The sequence below is a fragment of the Pinus tabuliformis genome, chromosome 7 (genome assembly GCF_031772625.1).
Source record: "Pinus tabuliformis cultivar Carrire ecotype Pingquan chromosome 7, CPIR1, whole genome shotgun sequence".
NCBI lineage: Eukaryota > Viridiplantae > Streptophyta > Pinopsida > Pinales > Pinaceae > Pinus > Pinus tabuliformis.
Window position 1 is genome coordinate 1,822,284,546 of NC_142293.1, and position 26,987 is coordinate 1,822,311,532.

General features: G+C 37.0%; 1 pseudogene; it reads right to left on the reverse strand.

The window, feature by feature from the left end:
* Positions 1-2,088: 2,088 nt before the first annotated feature.
* LOC149255670 (homeobox-leucine zipper protein HDG1-like) overlaps positions 2,089-26,987 on the reverse strand; it is a 63,269-nt pseudogene continuing 38,370 nt past the window's right edge.

Genomic DNA, 26,987 nt, shown 5'->3' on the forward strand with positions numbered 1-26,987 from the left:
TTCTCGCTTGTTCTAGATGGATTGAGTAGGAATATTGATGATGTAAGATCCAAGGGCTTGATAAAGGGAGTTTAGTTGACAAGGCACACCAACATTACTCATTTGATGTTCATGGGCTATTTAATATTTGATGGATAGGTCATGTTAATGAATGCAATCACTTTCATATGATCCTTACATCCTCTGGGGATGCTTTACGTATCTTTATGAACAAGGAAAAATCAACATTGATTTTGGATTCTAGGGATGAGATAGTGATCAAGGATATATGTCGCATCTTTGAGATAAACTTGATTCATATATATGAGGGTTTTAGTTACCTTGGATTCAAATTAAAACAAAACAATTATGGCATTCAGGATTGGGATTGGTTGACTAGTAAGTTCAACAAGAAGTTGGTTGTGTGGATGAACAAATGGCTATCACTTGGTGGGAGATTGATATTGATCAACTTTGTTCTTCAAACTATTTCAGTATACTAGATGCATTTATTTATGCTTCCTATGGATATCATACAAAGAATAAATGACATCATTGCCAAATTTCTGTCGGTTGGTCACAGTCACATGAGGAAATTTCACCTGGTTCATATGTCATAAATAGCTCATATGATGGAGGAGGTTGGGGCATTTTGGATACAAAAATTTTAACAAGGATTTTGTAATAATCTCAATTACATTTACCTACTTATTGTAAATTAAATAAACTAAACATGGGTTGATTCAAGGGACACTAATTCTAGGGTTGTGGAGGATATGTTGTTTGGGATATATGGCAAGTAAGGAATTAGGAACTATGTGGCATTTAGTTCATTCTTGCTTTCAAGGCTAACAAAAAAATGGAAACAAGGAACTTGATGGATCAATCTGATTGGCTTACAATATTTGGGATAGATTATACACTAACTACTAGGAGGTTGTGTTTGAACAATGGATAGTTTACTAAGTGGAGGGGTCGAGTTATTGGGAAGAAGCAGGATGTTCTTCCAGAGGTTGAGTTGGAATTACTGAGAGATTCAAGTGAAGGTTGATTCATGTACCCACTTGGAGGCAGCGCAGAGGAGCTATGGTTGTTAGGAAACATTTATGGGATTTCTAGTCCAACTAGAAGCATCATTTCACCACTAGAGCGGTCCTCTCTATCCGTGGAATATGGCTCGGGGGTGACCGTTGCATAAGAAAACTGGTTGTAGTCATCTATGGTTGGTTGGAGAACCATCGTCCCTAATTCAGTGGTTATTTTCATTGAGATAAGTGTTCCTCTCACGTTAGCTGATCTGAATGGAAATCTGCCTATGGTACCCATGGTATTTACCCATGGTAATGATCTGAATGGAAATCCGCCCATGGTATTTTCCCACCCATGGTAATGTAACTAAATAATGTTATAAATAACGAGCCTCTTTTTGGAAGAGGACAGATCATCCAGCACAATGTAGTTGCAATAATCATTTTTTGATCTAATAAAAGTTAGTTACTGATTTATTTTCTGGTTTGGGTTTACTTTCGTTCTTTTCCTGGTGTAGCAATTACTCAGATCTTGGGGCCCCCACAAGATCTGGATCAATAGTATCAGAGTAGGAGTTTCCTAACCTAATTTTTTTCCCTAGATCTAATTTGGTGATGATGGTTTCTATTTAATGTAGACCTTGAATGAGTTCTTGATGAGTTCATGATATGCATATCTGGTTGTTTGATGTCAAGTTTTGGCTATAAATTTTGTGTGTGGGTACAGGACGTCAATGTTCTGCAAGAGCTTATTCAATTGGTTGGGTCACTGGTTGCGCAAAAGAAATATTTTAAAGTAGTATAAACCTACTTTCTGCCAGAACTTGGGGCATTGTTAAATGCGATGATATCGACCTGCCTGGTTCTATCATGTTCTGTCTAAGTCATTCATCATGGATGATACCAATTTTGTGGCGAAATGCTAGCAAAAGAGGGTTATATGGTCCTATAGATTTTTCTCCCATAAGAAACTGAGGATTAGAGCTATCTAGTTCTTTGAAATTTGCTTCAATCGTTTGACCTTTGACAAATCTGTGTGACCAACGCCATTTCCAGTAGGGTTTAGTGCAAGGGGCCTGCATTATGGTATGTCTAGAAGAATGGTAAAAATAGAGGGTAAGAGGGAAACATAACTTGGATCACCACCACTTCATGATTGAGATGTCCATTGGAGCATAAACTAGAAGAGACCTCGATGCATCTATGCAAGTCTCTTGCAAGATCAACATGTTTATGCTTTGATTAGAATTCATGGCGCTTGCTCTTAGAAGAGAAAAATAGTTTCCATAATCCTATCCTTTCATAATGTGAGCCATTTCTGGCATTGGAACTCCATTTGACAGTATATCCCACTCGCTTCTAAGTCTCTCATCCCTTAAGAAATCAAATAATATTTGCAGATAAACGGGAAGCCACACTGATGTGGTTGCACTCAGCACGATGCTAGGTGGCTCTCCAAGGTCATCAACACTCTTTCTTGTCATAACATGAATATTTTCATCAATGTTACTATAGAGATTATTCCAGGTGTGTATAGTCGACGCACTCCCTCCAGCACAGAAATTATCTGGCATGCATTGTGCAAGTCTCAGCATGTTGCGATGCCCATTTGTAGTTGGTATGGTTGTGGAATCTCTTGCTGGAACGTTTGTTGTTGCTATGAGAATAAAAAGACACTCACACTAACTTTATAAAGTTTCCAGCCAGTGATGTGCTCCAAAGGCCATCTCGGAATTTAACAGAAAATAGTAAAGCCTGTGCGCTCCACAATCATCAAACTTCACATGCTCTACCCATGTCACCTTGGAATACCCATTGGGCATGTTTTGAATTAAAAAAACCAGAAGGAAACCTCCTGTTGGAAAGGCAGAGGAGACAAAACACAATTCACACATAAAACATGAGTGGTTTCTCTTCTATTGATCACACAAAATATGATGATTACAATGAACCTGGTGAAGGGTATCTAAACCTTTTCCAACTAGCTAACTGCCTAAAATATCTTCACATGCAACTACATGCAATCAAACACTCAAAGTTGTCTATCACTTAACTTGACTTAACTCAACACTCAATCATGCAATCACTCAGTTAACTGACTCTATTTTTAGCTAACTCGTGCATGAGTAATTATCTTATTTTAACACTCCCTCTTAATTACAACTGCTAGACTAAAACATAACTCATGACAACTTAAACATGCCTGCTGGTCTATGTCTCAGCTAGGCTTACAACACCCAAGTTTCTTCTATGAAACTCAAACACATCTTGTGCTAATGACTTAGTAAATATATCAGCCAATTGATCACTAGATTTACAAGGCTTCACGTTAACTTCTCCATTTCTCACAAGTTCTCTAATAAAGTGATATCTAGTATCAATATGCTTGCTCTTCTGATGAAACACACTATTCTTGGATAGTGCAATCATTGAGGTGTTGTCACAATATATTGTTGTTGATCCTTGTTTTTTTTGCTTGATTCCATCAAATACTCTTCTTAACCACATTGCTTGACATGTTGTTGATGTTGCTGCTACATATTCTGCTTCTGCTGATGAAAGTGTCACAATGGGCTGCTTCTTAGATGCCCATGAAATCACACTTGAACCAAGGCAGAACACAAAACCAAAAGTGTTCTTCCTATCATCCAAACTACCTACAAAATCACTATCTGTGTATCCAATCAAATCCTTCTTTTCTATGCTTGCATACATAATGCCACAATCTCTAGTTCCTGCTATATATCTCAGAATTCGTTTTCCCACACTCCAATGTGTGTCTTTTGGAGTCTCCATAAATATGGAAATCAAACTCACTCCTTGCATGATATCCGGTCTTGTAGCTATGAGATACATGAGGCTACCAACCAATATTTTGAATAAAGTTGGATTGACATTTGATCCTTCATCATCCTTGCTTAACTTTGTACATGTTGCAACTGGTGTAGGGATAGGTTTGCAATTTTCCATCCTGAATCTTTTCAAGAAATCTTTGGAATATTTATTTTGACAAATAAAAATTCCTTTTTCAGATTGCTCAACTTCTAAGCCAAGAAAATAATTCATGAGACCAAGATCTATCATCTTAAATTCTTTCATCATGGATGCTTTAAATTCATCTATGTCAAAATCACCTGTAAAAATCATGTCATCAACATATAAGAAAACAATCAAAATCTGTCCATGCTCATTTACCTTTGTGTAAAAGGTAGGCTCAATGTTGCTTCTGTAAAAGCCATTCTGGATCATGTAACTGTCAATTTTGCTATACCAAGCTCTAGGCGCTTGCTTCAGTCCATAGAGCACTTTCTTCAACCTGTAAACTTTGTCTTCATTACTTTCAACTTCATATCCTAGAGGCTGCTGCACATAAATTTCTTCTTGTAGAATTCCATTCAAGAAGGCTGATTTCACATCCATCTGATATACTTTCTACTTGTTCTAAGCTGTTGTGGCTAGAACTTCTCTCACAGTATCCAATCTAGCTACTGGAGCAAACGTTTCTCCAAAGTCTATTCTTGGTTGTTGCGAGAATCCTTTTGCTACAAGTCTTTCTTTAAATCTATCAATTTCACCTTTCTCATTCAACTTTGTCTTGTACACCCACTTCACACCAATGAGATTTTTGTCCTTTGGAAAATCAACCAAATCCCATGTGTCATTCTTTTAAATAGCTTCAATTTCTTCATCCATGGCTTGCACCCAATTTTCATCTTTGATTGCTTCTTCAAACGAAGAAGGTTGGAATGACAACAATGAAAAATTTGAACATCCAAATCATCATAAATATCTTTAAAACTTCTCATCTTTCTCTTACCATTGCTTGGTTCATCACTTGATTGATTTTTAGGAGAATATTCATCTGTTGATCTGCTTGAAGATCCATGTTGCTCTAAAAATATTGGAGTCCTTGTTGGTGTGTTTCTATTTGGTGTCTTCACCTGTGATTCTTGCTGCTCCTTTTCTGCTACATCATCTTCTTCCATTAGTGGCACTTGTGCATCAGCTGTTTTGTCCACAGTTCCCTTCCATGACTCTTGTTCCTTGAAAGCAACATCTCTGCTAATTATGGTCTTCTTTGTGACAGGCTTATACTATTTGTAAGCTTTTGATTGCTCACTATAAACAATGAATATGCATTTTTCACTTTTTTCATCCAATTTTCCTCTTCGTTCCTTAGGCACATGTGCATAAGCTACAAATCCAAATACTTTGAGATGATATACGTTGCAATACATCCCTGACCATGATTGTTCTAGTACTCTATTCATCACACTCTTTGTAGGAGATCTGTTGATCACATAAATAGCACATGCAACTGCTTCTGCCCAATACTCATTAGAGAAGTTTCTGCCTTTCAACATGCTTCTTACCATGTTCATAATTGTCCTATTCTTTCTCTTTGCTACACCATTTTGCTGCGGTGTGTACTTGGTTGTAAATTGTCTTCTGATCCCATGTTGTTTGCAGTAATCATGGAATACCTTTGAGTCATATTCTCCACCATGATCTAACCTCAATACCTTGATCTGTCGATCACTTTGGTTCTCTGCTAGGGCTTTGAATTATTTGAACTTTGCAAAAGTTTTAGACTTTCACTTCAAAAAGTAAACCCAAGTCTTTCTGTTGTAGTCATCAATGAAAGTGTGGAAGTAGAAACTTCTAGTAATCGACTGTGTCCTCATAGGTCCACACAAGTCTGTATGCACTAGCTCAAGAGGTTACTTTGCTCTGTATGCAACTCCCTTTGGAAAACTTTCACGGTGTTGTTTTCCCAAGATGCAACACTCACAAGTACTAGCAGGCTCTTTGATGGGAGGCAATCCTCTGACCATCTGTTTTTGCTGCAACAATCTTAAACCAAAAAAGTGCAAGTGTCCATATCAAAAGTGCCATAACCAATAATCATCAGAAAATGCAACTATAAAAGAACTCACCTGACCACTGTAATTCAAAATTAGAGGAAAGAGTTTGTTCCTCGTCATCTGCACCTTTGCTATCAGCTGCTTGCTTGGGGGCTTGTCATATATAACAACTTCTTGACCTTGAAAGATAACTCTGTATCCTTTTTGTGTTAATTGACTAACACTTAACAAACTATGTTTGATACTAGGAACATAATATACCTCTGAGATTGTCTTTGGCTCCCCCTGCTTGGTCAGAATGTTGACCACTCCTTTGCCATCTACTTCCACAGTATTGTCAGTCCCCAATTTTACCTTTGTTTTCACAGATTGATCGAAATTTGCAACCAAATCATTGTTTCATGTCACATGGTTACTTTAACCACTGTCTAACAACCACACACTAGCAGAAGGTTCATGCATGGTATGGCAAGTTAGGAACATGGAGTTAGTACTCTCTGTAGTGACATTAGCTCTTTGGTTCCCTTGATCAGCTATTTTCTTCCTATAATCAAGAGCATAATGACCAAATTTATTGCAGTAATAACATCTCACCTTTGATTTGTCAACTCTTTGATTATTGTTGAAGCTTTTGTAGTTGCTTCCACTTGCATGTTCATGCTCTTCTCGGTCATCTCTTTGGCCACCATATCTTTCGCTTCGTCCTCTTCCTCTCGTCCTACTTCTATCGTGACCTCTGTCTCTTGAAATAGAAACCTGACTTTTGAAAGCGATCTCTAAAATGGAATCCTTATTTCTGTCTATCCTTGCCTCATGTGATAGAAGTGATCCCATCAGCTCATCAACTGTCAATGATGCCAAATCCTTGGCTTCTTCTATGGTTGCTACCACAACATCAAATTTGGTAGACAAAGATCGGAGGACCTTCTCAACCACTCTTTGATATTTTATATCTTCACCATAAATCTTTAACTAATTTACAACAGCTATGGCCCGATTCATGAAAGAATCGATGTCCTCTATCTCCTTCATCTGCACACTTTCAAAATCTCTCCTAGTATTCTGCAACTTAACAATATTGACTTTGGCCATACCTTTATAGTTTGTCGCCAAAGTATCCCATGCTACTTTTGCTGAAGATGTTGTCATAATATTCTGGAACACTGCTAGATCCACTCCCTGTTGAATAAGCTGCATTGCATATGCATTCTTCATCTTGTCTTTCTTCCATTGTTCCCTCTTTGCATTATTGAGAACTTCTTCTTCTCCTTCGTTCATAGGTTATGAAAACCCAAACTTGACATAATCCCAAACATAATGTGCCTACAACGTGGTCACCATCTTGATGGCCCACACATCATAATCTTTTCTTGTAAACGGTGGGAATTGGGGCTGGAAATTTGAAAAAGCCATTTTTCTCCAAAAAATAATTCTCTTCAAAAAAAAACTTTAAAAAACTTCTCCTTTAATAAGATTTGCAAAGCTTTTTTTCTTTTCTTTTTTTAAATACCCCTTTTAAAAAGTTTAAGTTTTCTATTTCAAAAAAAAACTTAATTTTTTTTTTTTTCAAAAACCTTTAAAAAAACCCTTGAAAAAAACTTAAAACAACTTTTCACTGCACCTTTTAAAAAAAATCCTTTTATAGATCTTCATAAACCAATTAATAAAAGCCCTTTATCCATGCAATAAATCTCAAACTTAGTTTTCACATATACCCTACTCTTTACTTACTCTTTACTTTTCGAAAAGAGTAGGCTTATTTTGTTGTGTTGACTTTTCTTGGAGTTCGTCACAACTATCAAGGCCTTATCGATTCTCAGAGGACTGATGACAGTTGTGGATGGCGAGGCAGAATTTTTTTCCCGTGACTTCTCCTCACACACTTTGGCACTGCAAGCTATGGCTGTAGGCTCTCTACCTCTTTGGCTCTGTTGTGGTTTTGTAAGGTGACTCAAAGACCGCAACTCTATTGCTCACAGCGGTGGCTATGATGCCAAAAAACTTTTGATACTCTTCACACAGTGGGACTCTGCAGACTGCGGATGCTCTTTCTTGATCAGAGTCTGCAATTCAATTTTTTAAACCTCGCTCCAATACCAATTTGTTGGAAATGCAGAGGATACAAAACACAATTCACACATAAAACATGAGTGGTTGCTCTTTTATTGATAACAAAAAATATGATGATTACAATGAACACAGTGAAGGGTATTTAAACCTTTTCCAACTAGCTAACTACCTAAAATATCTTGACATGCAACTACATGCAATCACACACTCAAAGTTGTCTATCACTTAGCTCAACTTGACTCAACACTCAAACACTCATTCATGCAATCACTCAGTTAACTGACTCTCTATTTTTAGCTAACTCCTCATGCAGGAGTAATTATCTTATTTTAACACCTCCTTCAATTCATAAATCCTGTAGGTGAATTATCTTGAAGGCCATCAACAGATACATCCACCACTGCCCATATGCCCTCAGCATGTTGTTTGCAGAATCAAAGAAATTAAACTTATCAAGCAGGAACCAATGGTGAAAGCACTTGCAATTCTGCATACATCAGTTGCAATGCACTGTTCCTTTACCTGCTCATTCCACTCGATATTACATCGACTGTGACTGCCATGGATATCATGAAGGGGAAAATTTCCTTCTAATGATCCACATCCATGAGTGTTTCAACAAGATTCAAGCTATTTGTGATCACCATGCCAGTTTCTCTAGTAGCCTTAGTGGCAAGGCCTATACGTTTTGGCGTAATGATGGAAGGGAATTGGCACATGTATTCTTCATAGTTGAGAGTTTCTTTACCAGCATCCAGGTTCATAATCCAAATGGTTTCATCTGCTTGAGCCATCTTGAACAACTCTTCCATGGATGCCAAAGAAAGCTCAACCAACATCGACCTCTCAATACCTATTATGTTTCATGTTCGAGCACCAACAGGTCCGTGCATCAAGTCTGCACTAGCTAAGGGCAACGAAGTGGGCATGCTACCGAATCCAAGGTCTAGGGATGATTTGGGCATGAATGGAAAAGATGGCATTAAAGGAATGGGTCTGCCAAATAACTTCCCTTCTAGTGCACACAATCAATCCAACTCTTCTTTTAAGTGGGCATTCTCAATCCGAAGTTGCTGCTCTTGAAAGGACATCACACCAAGAACAACAGGATGTGGGCACTCCTTGAAATGCGCTTCCAATTCTTGAATATACTGAAGAGTGTGTCTGTGATATCATTTCTTGCGAGGGGGATTGTCTGCTACATCTTGGTCATCTCCAGATCCACCATCCATATCGTCACTGTCGAATCTACTCTCATACTCCTCATCTTTGCTTTTTCCTTGCTCACACTCACCAACACTTGCTCCAACCTTGCCTTGCCCTTCGATTCCACTCGTCAAGGCTAGTGAGAGGCCCAAAGAAGTGTAAATATTTTTAGTTGGTCTACACAAAGGCATGAAACCAAGAGAAACCAAATGATATTGAGTTATTGCACCAAAAGCCATGTTGTGATTAGAAGCAGATATCAGCTTTCCAATGGAACCTTTTTCTAGAAAGCCCTCAAAAATCATTATTCTTGAAGTCCATTTTCCAACGAAGTCCATTTTCTTAGCCACACACTATCCACCTCACAGTTGGCCCACCATCAGTACAGGGTATCTCTATCATCGGCTCTTCGTTCATTATGGTTATGGGTCAACCACACAAAACCCTTTTCCAATGAATTCCATTTTCTCGGCCACACACTTTCCACCTCACAGTTGGCCCACCGACATTATAGGGTATCTCTATCCTTGGCTCTGCATTCATCATGGTTATGGGTCAACCATGCAAAACCCTTTCGAGTGAAATCCATTTTCTTATCCACACACTGTCAATCTCATAGTTGGCTCACAAGCATTACAGGGTGTCTCTATCATTAAATATTCGTGTATCATGGTTACGAGTCATCCAAAAATCCTCGGTTGTGGGTCAACCACCCAAAACCCTTGTCTTCGACAACACTTGGTCATCCAAAACTCATCTTTGACAAAAGCTTCTCCCGAGGGAACTTCATGCAATGGGGACCATTACTTCCTAAGGAGGGAGGAATGACCTGAATGGAAATCCGCCCATGGTAATGATCCGAATGGAAATCTACCCATGGTATTTTCCCGTACATGGTAATATAACTAAAAAATGTTATAAATAACAAGCCTCTTTTTGTAAGAGGACAGATCATATAGCATAATGTAGTTGCAACAATCATTTGTTGATCTAATAAAAGTTAGTTACTGAATTATCTTCTGGTTTGGGTTTACTTTTGTTCTTTTCCTGGTGTGACAATTACTCAGATCTTGCCACCCCCCAAGATTCTGATCATTAGCTTACTCAACTGTTCATACCTTTTTAGAGTAGTGTTGTTGATCAATGTTAATGGAAGGTCCCAAACATGTGTATATTTATGCAATGAACTATGTGTATATAGAATGCGGACTATATTCTATGTTTATATTCTAATAAGTAATGAGTTGTGTATATATGGACTATCTGGACTGAAAGGTTTTCTGCACATTTTAGCCATGATGGGTGATCTGTCAAGTATAGAAAAACCAGTTAAGTTATTTGTGGAAGAGTGACCTGTGTTGTTGTGAGTATTTTTAATATCATGTGTTGAAGTAAGAATGGTGTGTGGATCTATCCATATTAAGATAGAGTTAAAGATAAAAAAAATGAATCTCAACTCCTTAGAGCTCTATAAGGTGGGCTACTCACAACCTATGATTGCATACGTGCTAAGAATCATGGAAAATACTAGAGGCTATGCTCATTTATTGGTTTCCTTGTTTTCATCTTTGGATATATTCATTATCTATAGAGATGGAACTGGTTTAATTGATATATATATATATATATATATATATATATATATATATATATATATATATATATATATATATATATATATATATATATATATATATCCCTCAAGATGTAAGGAAATCCAACAAACCGAATCATTCATTCTTAATAGTGAACCCTAAGGGTACCTATATCCTTTTATTCTTATTTCATTGTTGTCTAGCACCAAATCCCCATAAAGAACTATAAGTAAAGCGAGTAAAATGAATAATTCTTATTTAAAAGCAGAGTCTTACATTGTCCCATTAATATTTGGCCCATAATCATTGGCAATGAATGCTATATTCACCTACATCCAAGTATTGGCAAAGCGCATTGGCCAAATACTTAAAACAATGCATCAATAAGAATTTTTGGTTTCTAAATGTGAAATTTCCAGCTTCCTATTTGTGTTGGACTAGCACTAGTAGCCATCTTAAGAAATATCTAGTTTAAGGATAGGAGAGGAAGATGTAATCTTTATCCAATAAGTCAATGTATCACAATGACTATTTCTAACCTCAATTTAGTGATTAATCATGTATTATTCTACATTTTCTACTACGTTCTTTGTATTAGGCACAAGTTCCCTCACTTGGAGAATGCCATTCTATAGAGCATTGCATTATAGGGAAGCATAGTGTATGCTCACATCATATGTTCCCATCAGGCTACAACATTAGGAAAGGAATCATCACCATCACAAAAATTCACATAATATATCAGTGTCAGTTATGGACCACAGTCATTGCCACTACATAGTTGGTAGTAGGTTCTAATGCACATGATGACTATACTCACTGCATCATAAATCCACAGATACATGGTGTCTATCCTTAGTATTTCCAAGCTCCTTACCCAATTTACTTGTGCTTCTTGGGCCTTTACATACATTTTTGTTTGTAAGTGTGCAATGCTCTAATTTAGAAGTTAGAGTACTTTTCTAGGACATCCTTAGGATTTTTTTACTCTAAGGACCATTCTAAGTCATTGTAAAATTTCCATCACTGATAGAACGATTTGAAACCAATGTTAAGGACTCATTCCTATATCAGGAGAATCTAACACAATGAAAACCCACTAGAGAGAAATTGATTTTTTGTGCAGTCTTAGTCTACCTTTAGGGGATATAACCTTTATGTATTGCATTTGTGCCCAAACAGAGTCTCTCACTGTTAGGGAATGAATATTGACTCATTACAAATAAACTTAGAGAGTTCTCATTTATATGGTTAGGGCCACTTATGGTCATCTCTACTTCAAAAGTTGCAATAGCTTGCTGGTCACACTACATTGAAAGCCCACAAACACATGATGCCTATCTTTAGAATTTCCAAGTCTCCCTATTGAGAAGAAAATATGAATTTTTTAACGGTACTTTCTTCTCTCTAGTTTTCATTTTATTGTTACTCATGCAACCCTTTATGTCTCTCTAAAAACATATATACAAAAATCAAAGAGTCTGCATAAAAGACATGTATTTACAACATTCATATTCTTACATAATGGAAGGATTGATGTACCTAGAATGAGCCATTTACTTCTTACAACATAAAGGTTACTAGTCAATTTCCCTATTTGACATTTTAGTACTTAATTTCCACCAATGGGCCATTGATGGTTTATAAAATGCATCAACTCTTAGCAAACTGTGATTTCTTATGCTTTGAACTAGTAATATAATGAGTTCAACCTAGATGCAAGGGAATGATGGATGTATGCTAAATACAATACATTAATATGGTTGTGATCAGAAAATGGTTTATTCCTTGTTTCCTAGGATGGTTATAGACAATGAAATCAAAAGAACCCTTTTTCTCATCCTCTAGTTGAAAAAAAATCAACGCCCTACTTTGGCACATCCAAATCCTTATGGTATTACATGGTTCAAAGAAGCAAGACACTCTACCTTTGTGTGACTCAAATTTTCTGTTACTTTTGTTGTTGAGCCATCAATGGATTGTGTGGATTGTGACTCCACACCGACTGATTATTGTGACTTACTCCTTGGTAATCTTACAAGTATTCTAAGGACACATTTTATTATGTTTTTCAAAAGATCAATAAGATATATAAAAAAATGACTTCTTTGGAACTTTCAAGAAGAACCATTGTTAATCAGATTAATTTGTATAATTCTATGGCGCTTTGTGGTTTGAAAAGTGAAAGAAGACAATGCCATCAATATTTTTATTGCTACGAAATCCCTCCTAGATCCATGTGTAGATTATTTTGAAGAATCTAAGGGGATTCTACCCATGTGGGCATTTCATCATTCTATTTTTTTCCATGATCTACCCAATTAACTTCCTTATAAGGCCATTGTTATTGGGAGTGCAAAAACTGAAAAGAAAATTAAGCAGTTACTTGAAGAAGGTAATATTTTTCCCAACTCTTCCTCTCAAGGTTCTCAAGGTTATACCCAAGAATGAATAGGGTGAATGGCGGTTGTTTATAGACTACATGGCACTAAATATGGTAATTGTGAATAACTATTTTTCTCTTTGCATGATGAAAATCTACTAGATCAAAGTTGGGGGACTCATTTCATTATGAAGATTGACTTGGCATTGGGCTATCTTTGGATTCATGTTGGACCTCAAGACACCTAGAAGACTGCTTTCAAACCTAAGTTCAAATTTTTAAGTGGTTGGTGATGTCTTTTGGCTTACCAACACTTATGCTACTTTCCAGAGCATTATCATTGATGTTTTTAGGACTCATTTGGGTACTTTGTGGAAATATATCTAGTTGACATTTTGATTTAAAACAAAACTCGGGAAGCCCATATGCGACATGTATAGGTAATGTTGGATTTTTCTTTGTTAAAAGACGTTGTAAGCTAAGATGAAGGAATTCTTCTTTGACCAAACCTTGTAAAGTATGTAGGCTTCATCATAAATGAGAATGGAGTTCATGCAAATCTTGGTAAAATTAAAGTGCTCAATAATTGGCCATGTCCTACTACATTTAAATAGTTGAAGAACTTCCTGGGTAGTAAAATTTTCTATCGGAAGTTAATGGACCATTTCTCTCATATACCTTGCCCTTTACATCTGTTAGGATATTCCGACACATAGGAAATAGTTAAGTACAACTTGGTCTAGTATAGAGTTAGGTAAAGTGTGTTTCTTTACCGTTGTACATTTTGTAACTTACAATCCGACGGTCACGATATGTAGTGATCCGACGGTTCATTCTTTCCTCGGTATTACCGACACTTGATCCGTGGCTTGACACCTGATTGGTCCATGAATTCTATTTAAAGCGCATGGAGGGTCATTTGTAGGGTAATCCGTGCATGAGAGAAGCTTATGTAAATTTTCATTCTTTGATTAATAAATTGCCTGAAGTGGCCGCGTTGGCTCAGGCCATGGACTGTTTCCCTCTTTGAGGGTTTTAACCACGTCAAAAATACTGGTGTATTGATCTGTGATCTGGTTGTGAGCGTTTTCCTTTTGGTGTTCTTTCTGAGGAACTTACCCTGTAAATTCCTACATGGTATCAGAGCTATTTGAGGGCCGCGTCCGTTGGTGATCCAAATCTGAAGCCGGTAGAACTGCATCCGACTGCCGTTTCCTAGATCTGCTGTTTCTGACTGCTTTCGGGCCGAGAGGACTGCTATGTTGTGTTCGGAGCATCTGTTCCAGTGAGGAACCCCTTTCGTTTCACTCGAAAAGGTTTCCGGTAGCCCTAGCTGCGTCATTTTTAAGATCTGGAGGTATACAGTGTTTATTTGCAGTTTACTGTTATTTTCTCTCTGCTTATTTCGGTTTCAGTTTATTTAGCTTTTTTTTAACCGGATCTATACCTTTCATTTCTGCGTATGCTCTTTGCTCTGCAACTCTGTGCAATCTGGGCAAATCAAAAACAGAAAGGAAGGATTTTTCTCATGCGTATGCTCTTTTCCCTGCACCTTAGTGTGATCTCGGAAAATCAGAAACATTGAGAAAAATATTTAGTTTTTCGGCTAAAGCTAACTTTGAGCCGCAAGGTTCATTTTTCAAAATATTTAGTTTTTTGGGTAAAGCTAACTTCGAGCCGTAAGGTTCGTTTTCTTTGCATGTCCGTGTTGGGTTTTGTGTTCTTTGTTTTGTAGGGAAAAAGAGCTTTCTCAAAGCAAGCACGCAACCCAAGGCCCCCCCCCCTCCTCTCTCTCTCTCTCTCTCTCTCTCTAATTTTTTGTATAGATCAATTGGTTCAAAGCTATTTTAAGAGAGTAGAGGTCTTGGGTTCAAGTCTCCATTTTGTGGGGGCGGACTTTTTTCATTTCCGCACATTCCCGCACTTCGTCGGCAACTTCAACAATGTTTTTTCAAAAAGCCATAACTTCTTCATCCGGAAGCCTTTTTCAGAGCCGTTTTTTTTAAACCAGCCTAATTTTTCGAGATCTATCCATTGGAACACTTACTTTCAGCATCTTCAGCTTCATTTTCTGTTGAAATGGAAAGTCAATACCAAGTTACCCTTGACAGCACCAACTACTTCCAATGGTTGTCCTACATGGAGGATCTACTTAGAAGTAAAGGTCTCTACCGAATAGCCACAGGCCAAGAAAAGAAACCGAAAGATGAAGACAAGGCTGCTAAATGGGAAAATAGACAAGATCAAGCACGTGGTTTGATAGGGATGTCTATTTCTCCAGATCTTAGATTCCATATTGCAGAACTTGATACTCCTCATGAAGCAATGGAACAAATCAATAAAGTTTTTGGGATTAAAAATGAAATTAGAGCCCATCAACTTGAAAATGAGTTGCTTACATTGGACCCTAATAATTTTTCTTGCATTGAAGATTTCTTGTCTAAGTTCAAGACCCTTAGATATCTTTTGGAAGGTGTTAAGGTTAAGAAAGAAGATAGTAACCTTATTTATTCCATCCTTACTAAGTTGGGACCAGCCTACTCTGTATTTGTTTCCACCTTCCATTCTACAAGAGAGGCCTTCATTTCTCAAGGAAAAGACTACAAGCCCCCTTCCTTTGACTCTTTTTGTGATTCTTTAATAAGAGAACAAGAAAAACTCTTACACCTTGGTCTTCTTAATCTTGGAAACTCTTCCAAGAAAGCGTTAGCCACCCAGCAGCAACCAAATTCAAAGAATCCTAAGAAGTCATATCCTAAAAAGAATGGTCCTAAACCAAACAAGGGTCCTAAGCAATTTCAGCCCCAAAATGAAAGATCATTTCAACAAAATGATAAGATAAATAAAAACAAAGGGAAGAAGACTGATAGACATTGCAATTTTTGTAATCGAGATGGCCACTTAGAATCAAAATGCTTTAAAAAGATGGAAGCCTTGGAAGCAGCAATGAAGAAGCATAACATCCATTTGGGGCAATCTTCAACTTCAACTTCATCTTCAGGAATGGCACTTTCTGCATGTGGTTGTCAAGCATCTCGGTCTGGCTATGCATTAAATGTATCTTCTTCTTCTCATTCTCATGAGTGGCTCATTGATTCTGGAGCTTCTTATCACATGGCCAAAAACAAAGCCATGTTTTCTTCTTTAAATGATTGTAACACCAAAAATATATATGTTGGTGATGATAGATCTCTTAATGTTGTAGGGACTGGAACTGTTCATCTAGACAATGGTCAGTTTAATGATGTATTATGTGTTCCAACCTTATCCTGCAACCTTCTATCTGTATATCAGATAACTCATTCAGGTGAAGGTAAAATCATTGAATTTTCACCTCATGATGTTGTAATCAAGGACTTAAAAGATCCTAAACAGATTTTGGCTACTGGCATTGCTGATGATTCTACAAGGTTGTATAAGTTTCACAACTTTGGGTCATCAAATCTTCCCTCAGTATTTGTTGCTCATAACGATGAAGTGAGCAAACTTTGGCATGAGCGATTTGGTCACTTAAACTATCGCTCCCTTCAGCATCTATGTAAAGAAAATATGGTGACAGGTCTTCCTATGGTATCTTGCAGAGATGGTGTTTGTTCCGGATGTGTACTCGGAAAACATCATCAGGACAGTTTTGAAAAACGTGCCTCTTGGCACGCCTCAGCCCCTTTACAGCTTGTGCATAGTGATTTATGTGGTCCACTTCCAGTTGTGTCATTCTCTGGTTGCAAGTATTTCTTAACTTTCATTGATGATTTCTCCAGACGCACTTGGGTATACTTCTTAAAACTCAAGAGTGAAGTATTTAACACTTTTTTGGCCTTCAAGGCCTTTGTTGAAAAACAATCTGGACATCAAATTCTTAAGTTAAGATCTGATAATGGCGGAGAATATGTTAAAAACACATTCATCAACTATTGCACTGAGAATGGAATTCAAATGCAACATACTGTTCCATATACTCCACAACAAAATGGTGTAGCTGAAAGGAAGAATCGCACCTTAAAGGAAATGGCTAATTGTATGCTACAATCTAAAGGACTTGGTCTTAGTTTTTGGGCAGAAGCAATTAACTGTGCAAATTACATAATAAATCGCACTCCTACTAAGGCTTTAAAGAATATCACTCCAGAAGAAGCATGGAGCTCAATCAAACCAGATGTAAGTCACTTTCGTGTTTTTGGAAGTGAAGTGTGGGCCCATATTCCAGATGAAAAGCATAAAGCTTTAGAACCTAAGAGTGAAAAATGTACTTTTGTTGGATATTCTGAAGATGTCAAAGGCTATAGACTTATTCCATTTAAGTCCAAAAATGTTATCATTAGAAGAGATGTAAAATTTGATGAAAATATCTCGGCCTGCGAGCCTAGTCCGGCGGATGTGCCACCTCTCCCTATCTCTTCTACCTTTGAAAAAATTTCTTCTTCAGATGATGAAAGTGAGGATGACAATCCTCCCCCACCATCTCAGGATCCTCCTTCAGCTCCTGAGCTTCCAAAATGGGTTCGTGCTACTCGAGATGCAGCAGGTGATCTTGCCGGTGATCCTACAGATCAGCGACGCACACGTTCTCAGTTCGAGAGAGCCTCTTCTTTACTGGCTCAAGCTCCAGAAAATTATGATCCTGACACCTTTGCAGAAGCTTCAGGCCATCCAGATTGGGAAGCGGCTATGAATGAAGAATATCATTCATTATTGGCAAATGATACATGGGATCTTGTTCCTTTACCAAAGGGACGAAAACTTGTTAGATGCAAATGGGTTTACAGAACCAAGTATGGACCAGATGGGAAAGTTGATAAACATAAAGCTCGTCTTGTTGCTAAGGGCTTTTCACAGGTTGAAGGCATTGACTACACTGAAACCTTCTCCCCTGTTGCCAAAATGAACTCTATCCGCCTTGTTCTTTCCCTTGCTGCCTCTTTCAAATGGGAAGTCCATCAGATGGATGTTAAATCTGCCTTCTTGCATGGGGACTTGCATGAAGAAATCTATATGGAACAACCCATTGGCTTCATACAAACAGACTCCAGCCTTGTTTGTCGACTTAAGAAATCCCTTTATGGTCTCAAGCAAGCTCCTCGGGCTTGGTATGCCAAAATGGATAGCTTTCTTTTAGAATCTGGCTTTTCTAGGTGTCATTCTGACAATACTGTCTACACCAAGAAAGTGGGCAACTCTCTTATCATCCTTGTTCTTTATGTTGATGATCTTATCCTTACTGGTAGTGATCCCAACCTTATAAACCATGTGAAGTCTAGCCTCAAAAGGAAATTTTAAATGACAGACTTAGGACACTTACACTATTTTCTCGGTCTTCAAGTCTTGCAATCCAAGGAGGGTATTTCCCTTTCCCAGTCCAAGTATGCTTGTGATATTCTACGACATTTTCACATGGAAGACTGTAAGCCAGCCCCTTCTCCCTTTCAGTCTGGAGTCAAACTCTCAGTCACTTGTACTTCTCCTGAAGTTGATGCTACCTTATACCGTCAACTTGTAGGAAAACTTTTGTATCTAACCCATACTCGTCCTGACCTTTCCTTTGCTGTTGGCCTTGTTGCTCGGTTCATGCAAAACCCCCGTGAAAGTCATTGGAAAGCAGCTAAAAGAATACTTCGTTATGTTCGAGGTACAGTTCAGTTTGGGATTCATTACAGTGCCAAAGCATCTCCTCTATTGGTTGGTTTCACTGATTCTGATTGGGCTGGTGACCCTGATGATCGGAAGTCTACTGCCGGTTATGTGTTCACTCTTGGTTCAGGACCTATTACATGGGCTTGCAAGAAACAAGGTGCCATTTCTCTTTCATCAGCAGAAGCAGAGTATCGTGGTGCCGTAGAAGCTAGTAAGGAAGCCTTGTGGCTTCGTCAGATCCTGTCAGAGTTTGGCTTTGAGCAGCAGCATCCGACTACACTTTGGTGTGATAATCAAAGTGCCATTCAGCTATGCAAAGATCCAGTCCAACATCAGCGCAGCAAACACATTGAACTGCACATGCACTTCATCAGAAAGCTCATTCACGACCATGTTCTTGAAGTGCAATATTGTTCAACAGATGATCAAGTTGCAGACATCTTCACAAAGGCTCTCACAGAGGCGAAGTTCACTAAACTTCGATTTATGGTTGGAGTTCAGGAAGTTGTCACTAAGGGGGGATAGGCTCTAGTGCCTCCTTCCTTCTCCTATTGTGTCATATTTGTAAATCCTTCAATCCTATCCCAAGTTGTTCTTAAGGGGGGATGTTAGGATATTCCGACACATAGGAAATAGTTAAGTACAACTTGGTCTAGTATAGAGTTAGGTATAGAGTTAGGTAAAGTGTGTTTCTTTACCGTTGTACATTTTGTAACTTACAATCCGACAGTCACGATATGTAGTGATCCGACGGTTCATTCTCTCCTCGGTATTACCGACACTTGATCCGTGGCTTGACACCCGATTGGTCCATGAATTCTATTTAAAGCGCATGGAGGGTCATTTGTAGGGTAATCCGTGCATGAGAGAAGCTTATGTAAATTTTCATTCTTTGATTAATAAATTGCCTGAAGTGGCCGCGTTGGCTCAGGCCGTGGACTGTTTCCCTCTTTGAGGGTTTTAACCACGTCAAAAATACTGGTGTATTGATCTGTGATCTGGTTGTGAGCGGTGTCCTTTTGGTGTTCTTTCTGAGGAACTTACCCTATAAATTCCTACAACATCGACTTACTAAGAAGAATAAATTCACATGGGAACCATGATATGAGACTATATTTTAGAAGTTTGATGCTCTATAGTGCCAATTATGGTTGTTCTCTACTTGCAAAAGTTTTTTTTTTATTTAGAGACAAAAGATTCATAGTATACCATAGGTGCATATCGTATGCAGGGAAGGTACCTTATAGCTTATTGCTCATATAATTGTGTCACAACATAAACTAAATCACAACATTATTGACAAAGAGTTTTATACATTGATCAATATTTGACAAAGAGATTCGTGTGGATGATTGTCCATTTGTGTTTGTAGGAAATTTTGGGATTTTGACCAGAATATCCACCCTGTGTACATCTAGGACTTAGCCAAATAAAAATGGAAAAGCATCTTATTAAGTAATCTTGTTACTTCTTTATCCTAGTACTGACAAAGTAGGATCCCTTTCTTGTAGTATCTTCATATTTGTACGATTATCCACTCACAATAGATGCCAAATGGTGTGCCTTGTTTGGATGTTAGATTATGGAGATTACTATGACAATAGTAGTTTTAGGTCAAAAAGATGCACAATTACCAAGGCAACTAGCTTACTTAAGGTTGAAAAAATTATGTGAAGCTGATATAAACCCTAACCTAACCCTAAAACATAAATTAAGATTTGAATTTTGGTTTTAGGGATAAATCTAATTCCTACTATATGCTTTGGGCATATGAGTTCAACCAAAGACCCCTTGCAAGGATGTAAGCAACTCTAGGTTTGTTTATAGACAATGACAATCAAAAGAACCTTTTTTCTCATCCTCTATTTGAAAAAAATTCAACGCCCTACTTTGGCACATCGAAATCCTTATGGTATTGCATGGTTCAAGTAAGTAAGACACTCTACCTTTGTGTGACTCAAATGTTATGTTACTTTTGTTGTCGAGCCATCAATGAATTGTGTGGATTGTGACCCCTCACCAACTGAGTATTATGACCTACTCCTTGGTAATCTTACTAGTATTCTAAGAACACATTTTATTATGGTTTATAAAAGCTCAATATGTTATATAAAAAAATATGACATCATATTGAAATTGACTTCTTTGGTTAGTTCAGATTCATCTTCTAAACTGGAACTTTAAGGAAGAACCATTTTTAATCAGGTTAATTTGTATAAGTCTATGGTGCTTTGTGATTTGAAAAGTGAAAGTAGACAATGTCATCAATCTTCCTAAAGCTACAGAATCCCTCCTATATCCACATGTAGATGTTTTTAAAGAATCTAAGGGGCTTTCACGTGTTGACCACTCAAGTTTCAAACACCCCATGAGTAGAGTACATTTCAAAGTTTTCCATCATTTTCAGATTAGTCAGAATTTTCAAACTTCATCATTATCATGCAGCTTCTAGTCATCATGTTGTAATACAAAATTTGCATCCCTCCAAGGATGATGTAAAAAAATATCTTAGTATGATGAATATAAAGGCATGTAACACATCTAGATAGCTTAATATTTTTTGCTAGAGAGTTTTCACTCTAGGGATTTTCTTTCCTTAGCTAGTTATGTGTATTTCTTAACACTAAATAATTGGTTAAGTTTTTCTCCCACACATCCCCCAAAGCTAGAGTGAGGCTTGATGTTAAAATATTAGGTGAGTCCTAGTGTATAGATTCAATGTAAAATGCCATACTTGATCATGTCTAAAGTTTTGTAAAATTTGGTTATGTCTAGAGGTCAATTTTTAATTGTCAAAATTTCCCTTTCAAATGGAATTTTAATGTAATATTTGATGTAAAGATGTAAAAAAGTAATCTCTATAGAAGTTGTAGGGGGCATGGGTACTTAAAATTATACCTCAACACCTCAAATTCCATCTAGACACAATTTGAGGGTGGAAAAATATGTTTAAACCCCTCTAGAGTCATACTTTTTATTTTCCAACAAAAAATGGAAAAATAATTAGCCAGAAATTGCCGAGAAAAAAAAAATGAGAGAAAAAACAATTCTCTCCATGTGAAAATAATTAAAAATGTATGAGGACTTTCTCAAGAAAGGAATCAAGTAAAAATTTGTGGAATCTCCACAAATCAAGCAAGGAAAAGTTCCACAAGAAATTTGTTGCTCCAGAAAAGGAATTAATTTCCAAGAAAAAACAATTTTTTAATTTGATGGTCCAAGTTGGTTAAGTTGAATGAGAAATTTTCGAGGAAAAAATTTAGAAAAAATATTTTTTGGACTGAGATAAAAGTTTTGGTTAATCCAACACCATCTTCAAGGGAAATCGAACTCCATTCTCAAGATCGGTGTGGGCAAGCAAGGGATGAGATTAATTAGCCATGGATCAAGCCTTCAATTAGTCGTTTTCTTCTAGGATCAAGTCAAATTTGTACAATTCATTGGACCTGGTCATTGTCACTTGGAGAGGTATCTAGATCTCTCACTTTTTCTATAAATTGAGCTCAAATATTCCCATTATAACACGATAATAAATTGAGCTCTTGGCTACTAAAGCTTTGCTACAATCTTGTATTAGAAATTAGTCTTTGGGGGTCATTTCATGGTGGTGTTCCTCTTATATCTTCTATGGTAAATTCTTTATGAATTTTGTTCTTAATTCTCTACTAGTTTTAAATTTAAATTATTGCTATTTCACTAGCCAGATTATGGATATACTATTTGGACAGGTATCTTGCATTAGTCTTTGAGTTTAGAGAAGCATTTTTTAAATTAATTTATCTTGTATGTATCTCTAGATATTTTGTTTCATTGTGTTATCTAATTCCTTGTTATCTAACAATTTTATCTCAAGTGTGTTGTGATCATTCTATTATTCAGATCTTGGGCATTAGGGGACGTCTTTGGTTGGACTAACCAACTTCAAGACATAGAATTGAAGAGCCTACTTTGGTTGCTACCAAAGACTTATCTAACAAATTTTGCAATGGTTTCTTGGCCATTTCTTGTGAAAAAAATATTTGTCTCAACTATTGTGTTATTATTGAAAAAATTTGACTATTTAAAGCTTTTATTTTAATACCCAAGAGCAGAGTTGTACTCACACTCTTTGGGTAAATTAATTTGTGAATTTTTACTAACCCTTATTGTGTATAAAGCTCATTTTTTTTGTACATACTTAATTCTTATGTTGCATATCTAAGCTTCTCTCTAGTGATCTATGCAGATCTTTAAGGAGACTTGTGGATCTAAATATTTCAAAGCTATTTTAAAGGGGTCATTTTGGAGGCTAACGGATAAATTGAATTACCTTTTTGAAATACCTCCAAACCTCTATTCGTTGATCACAACCCTCATAAAAATTTCTTGCAGATTTTCCTCTTAAATAATTGGACGACTAGGGTTTCTAGCTGAACAAATTATTTTTTGGGAGTCTTCTTCCTCTTCCTAGCATATCAATTTTTTTTGGGGAAATCGATTCAATTTGAGAGGTTGTTTTCCCTTCTTCTTTTTTCCCCTGGAAAAATCGTAATTTTATTCAAAAAGAGCAAAATTACATGTTGTAGATGCTAATGAGCATATGCAGTAATAATAGGTTCTAATTTCTTAGAATCCATAAAAAACTAATCTATTATTTCCTACCTTTCTTCTTTTGCACTTTTCGCAAACCACCAGTGTTGGGAGTGGAATTTACAATAGACATTTGATTCTCATTAGTATTAGTTAAATATTCTTTGTCAGAATCTGATCCCTCTGAACCATGGATTCGTTTTTTGCCACTAACTTCTTTCCCTATTGTGTGCTTCTCGTTATTCTGCGTAGGGTTGTTGGGACGATGTGTTAATGCAGAGTTATGCTCGATGTTATCCTTATGTGGATTGATCTATATAGTATACACATTATTGTCTGTGGTGTTCTCTGTTGTCTCAACTTCTTCTACTGTTGCAACTTGAGGTTCTGTGCATTGCCAACCTTTTGGTTTTTGTGATTGTTTATTGTTTCTTCTGGTGTCTTTTTTAGTTTGTGGGCAGGCACTGTGAAGGTGATCTGTTTGTTGACAGCCACGCCAACGAAATGTCGTATTTTCATAATCTAATGGTTGTGTCTATTGTATATTGTTATGGATCATAATAATTCTATTAGGTAATCCCTGACTAAGATCTACTTCAACGCAAATTTTGGCGAAAGTGAATATACCTCTTAAGACTCTATCTGCATCTATCTTGAGAATTTGCCCAACAAATTCCCTAGTATTTTTAATACTTTGTGATACCAAAAATGTAGTGGGAGGTTGTGTATCCTGACCCAAACAGGAACTTTAGAAACCACCATAGTGGTGGAATCAAAACCTGGGAACCAAGGGATCATGAAAATTACCATGTTGCCCCAAAACCATGGTCCCACATTGAGGGCATATTCCTTATCCTTGATTGTTTCGAAAATTGACAATAAAAAACCCCTTGGAACATAGATGAATATCACAATTCGTTGTCCATGTGGAGAAGATCCATTGGTGTAAATCATTTGATTTAGGCCAAAAACTCTTGAATCTACATATGACAGCTTTAGTATAGAATTCTGCATAAAGCTCATTTACCTCAGGCAGATAGACTCTCAAGGCTGGTATCTGTGATTTTTTCTCCACGGTGTAGGGTCCAGGTAGTTCTGGTGGTGGTACTGGGGTTGTTCTCTCTTCTTGAATTAATATTTGAATCAATTTTTAAATAGCTACAAGCAATTTGAGATTTAAAAATTTTGAGGGGTTTACATCTTAAAGCTTATATCTCTTGGCCGCAAGTACAAAATCCATCACCTGAGGCTTGGAAGTTTCAGATTGATTTCTTTTGGAAGTTGTCTTCGTATCTTGAGCCTATGTGACAATTAATTTTGTGGAAGCCGCAAGAAATTCCATAATTTGAGCGAATACCCAATTTCAATTTGGAGGAATTATATATTTAACTCTATAATTTAATTTTGGATTTTCTAATCCCTTGCGTATTTTCCTTGAGCTCTGATGTCAAATATTTTGAGCCGATTTTACCTTGGGGAAAGTCGATTCTTTTTTTTTAGAAATTTTTCTTATTTCAAAATTTGTAAAATCATTTTAAATTTCTCTCATTTACACTTTGAGGAAGGGGTATTTAAATTCTATTGTGTAAGCCCTCCTTGAGGTTTAAAACCATTTCTTTTATCCAAAGGGTTCTCTTTGTAATTTTAATAAAATCATATTTTTCTTAGAGAGAGCCTGGGGTCTCTCTCTCCCATGGTATCCCACCTCCTTATTTAAAAGGGAGGATTTCTTGTGGCGGTGACTATGTTCTTAGATTAGTTTTCATCTTGATCTTTAGATCTAATATCTAACTTATTCTCTTGCTCTCTTGCTCTCATTAGATTAGTTTCATTCTCATGTTCATTGCAGTTTAGTCTAATCTCTTGAATTGTTTCACATGGCCATTGTAGACCTAAACTTCATTGCTAATTATTTGATCTAATTTCTACTTGATCGAATTTAAATTTCAGTAATTCTTGTCTTTATCTCACTTGTGTTTTAGGTTAAATTAGTATAATTTTTAATTCACCTATTATCAATTTCATCTTCCATCACTTAAATAACTACTTCTGCTCTTAAATTCATATTTTCTCTTAAACGTTCTTTAAAGGCATATTACAAGGGAAGTGACATTATATTCTAATCAATAATTTAGTTTCACATTAAGAGAATTTTCTATTAAGGCACTTGCTTTATTTCCATAACGATTTGTTTCATTGAGTAATATTTATTGCTTCATTGAATCATTGTTGTAATCTAATCTCTTTGTGATTTTGTGCTTTAAGTGTTTATCATAATCCTATCATAAGAGGATTGGTATTTCTCTCTTTCAAGCAACTTGTTCTAATTGTATCTCATTGAAGCATTGCACTCCATTTGAATCTCATTTGCATATTAGATCTAGGTTTGCATATTTAAAATTTACCTCCAAGCATAAGCTTCGTTGATAGAAATTTTAGGACCAACTTCCCTAACTTTCATTCGATTTGATAAATTTGAGTTTGGAGACAAGGTTCAAACACGTGACCTCGTATTTATCTTGTGGATGAGCCCTTGTAGGAACAAATGTTGGCATTTTGGCACAAGTGTGGCCCTATGGTACAAGTGTTGTCCTTGATGGCAACTCACTTTGGTGTCAGACCTCAGTTCAGGCGCTCAGAATGAAGGATATCATGTATACGCAGGTTCACCTTGCCGAAGACGCGTATACACGCGGGTTATACGTTCAGAAGTCGCGTATGTGTATACACGCACTTTTATGCACAGAAAAGCGCGTACATGGTGGGAAACTTATTTTTGGTCCATGGTTGTTAGTCCTTGGAATTTGAACCTATGGTTTTGGACCAAGGTATCTCGTCAGAAGTGTTGACCCCAGGTTTTGGGCCCTTGGTATTGGTTTATTATGGTTTTGGACCGTGGTATTGTGGAAGGCCTAAAACTATAAAAGAGGAAGGAGATCATGTGACAAGGATCATCTGAATTATTATGGAATATTTGATAATGTACGAGATCTGAAATATTGGTGATTAACATTGTGGAGCAGATCTGGATCTGAATGAAGGAGGAACCTTAGCGAAAAGAAGGATAAGTTCTATTGATGGGTCGTAATCTCTTGGCTTGAATGATAATATCTTTGCATGATTTTGATTTGTTATATCTGGCACATGCGTGATCTATAAATCTGATAATCTGGGTTAATCAGTACCTGAATACTTGAAAGAGTGAATTATGTTTGTAGATCTATACGCAGGTTCAGTTCAGCTAAGGCGCGTATATACACAGGTTCAGTGAAGGAAAACAATGTATACGCAGGTTGTTCCATACGCAGAAGCGTATGCACGCAGGTTTCAGGCCATTAAAGTAGTGTATACATTTTGAGTTGTGTTTTTGCTGCTTTTGTTTATTGCTGCAGCATTCTGGGTTCAGTTTTGGTGTGTGGTACTGTTACTGTGATCTGCGTACAGTCGTTAGAGAGGTGTTTATGTTGATTTAATTTTGGTGAAAAGGTGATTGGTTGATGCAGAAATTCTTGATGGTTGATTGATGTTATTTGTGGATCCAGTCTGAAAATTTATGAAACGTGGTCCTTGAAAGAAAGAGAAGGTTGTAGCCGTCTGTAGGCCAGCACCTACGTACTAGTATCTTGGCTAGTGCAAGAGCTAAGGGGGTTGTAGCTCCCTT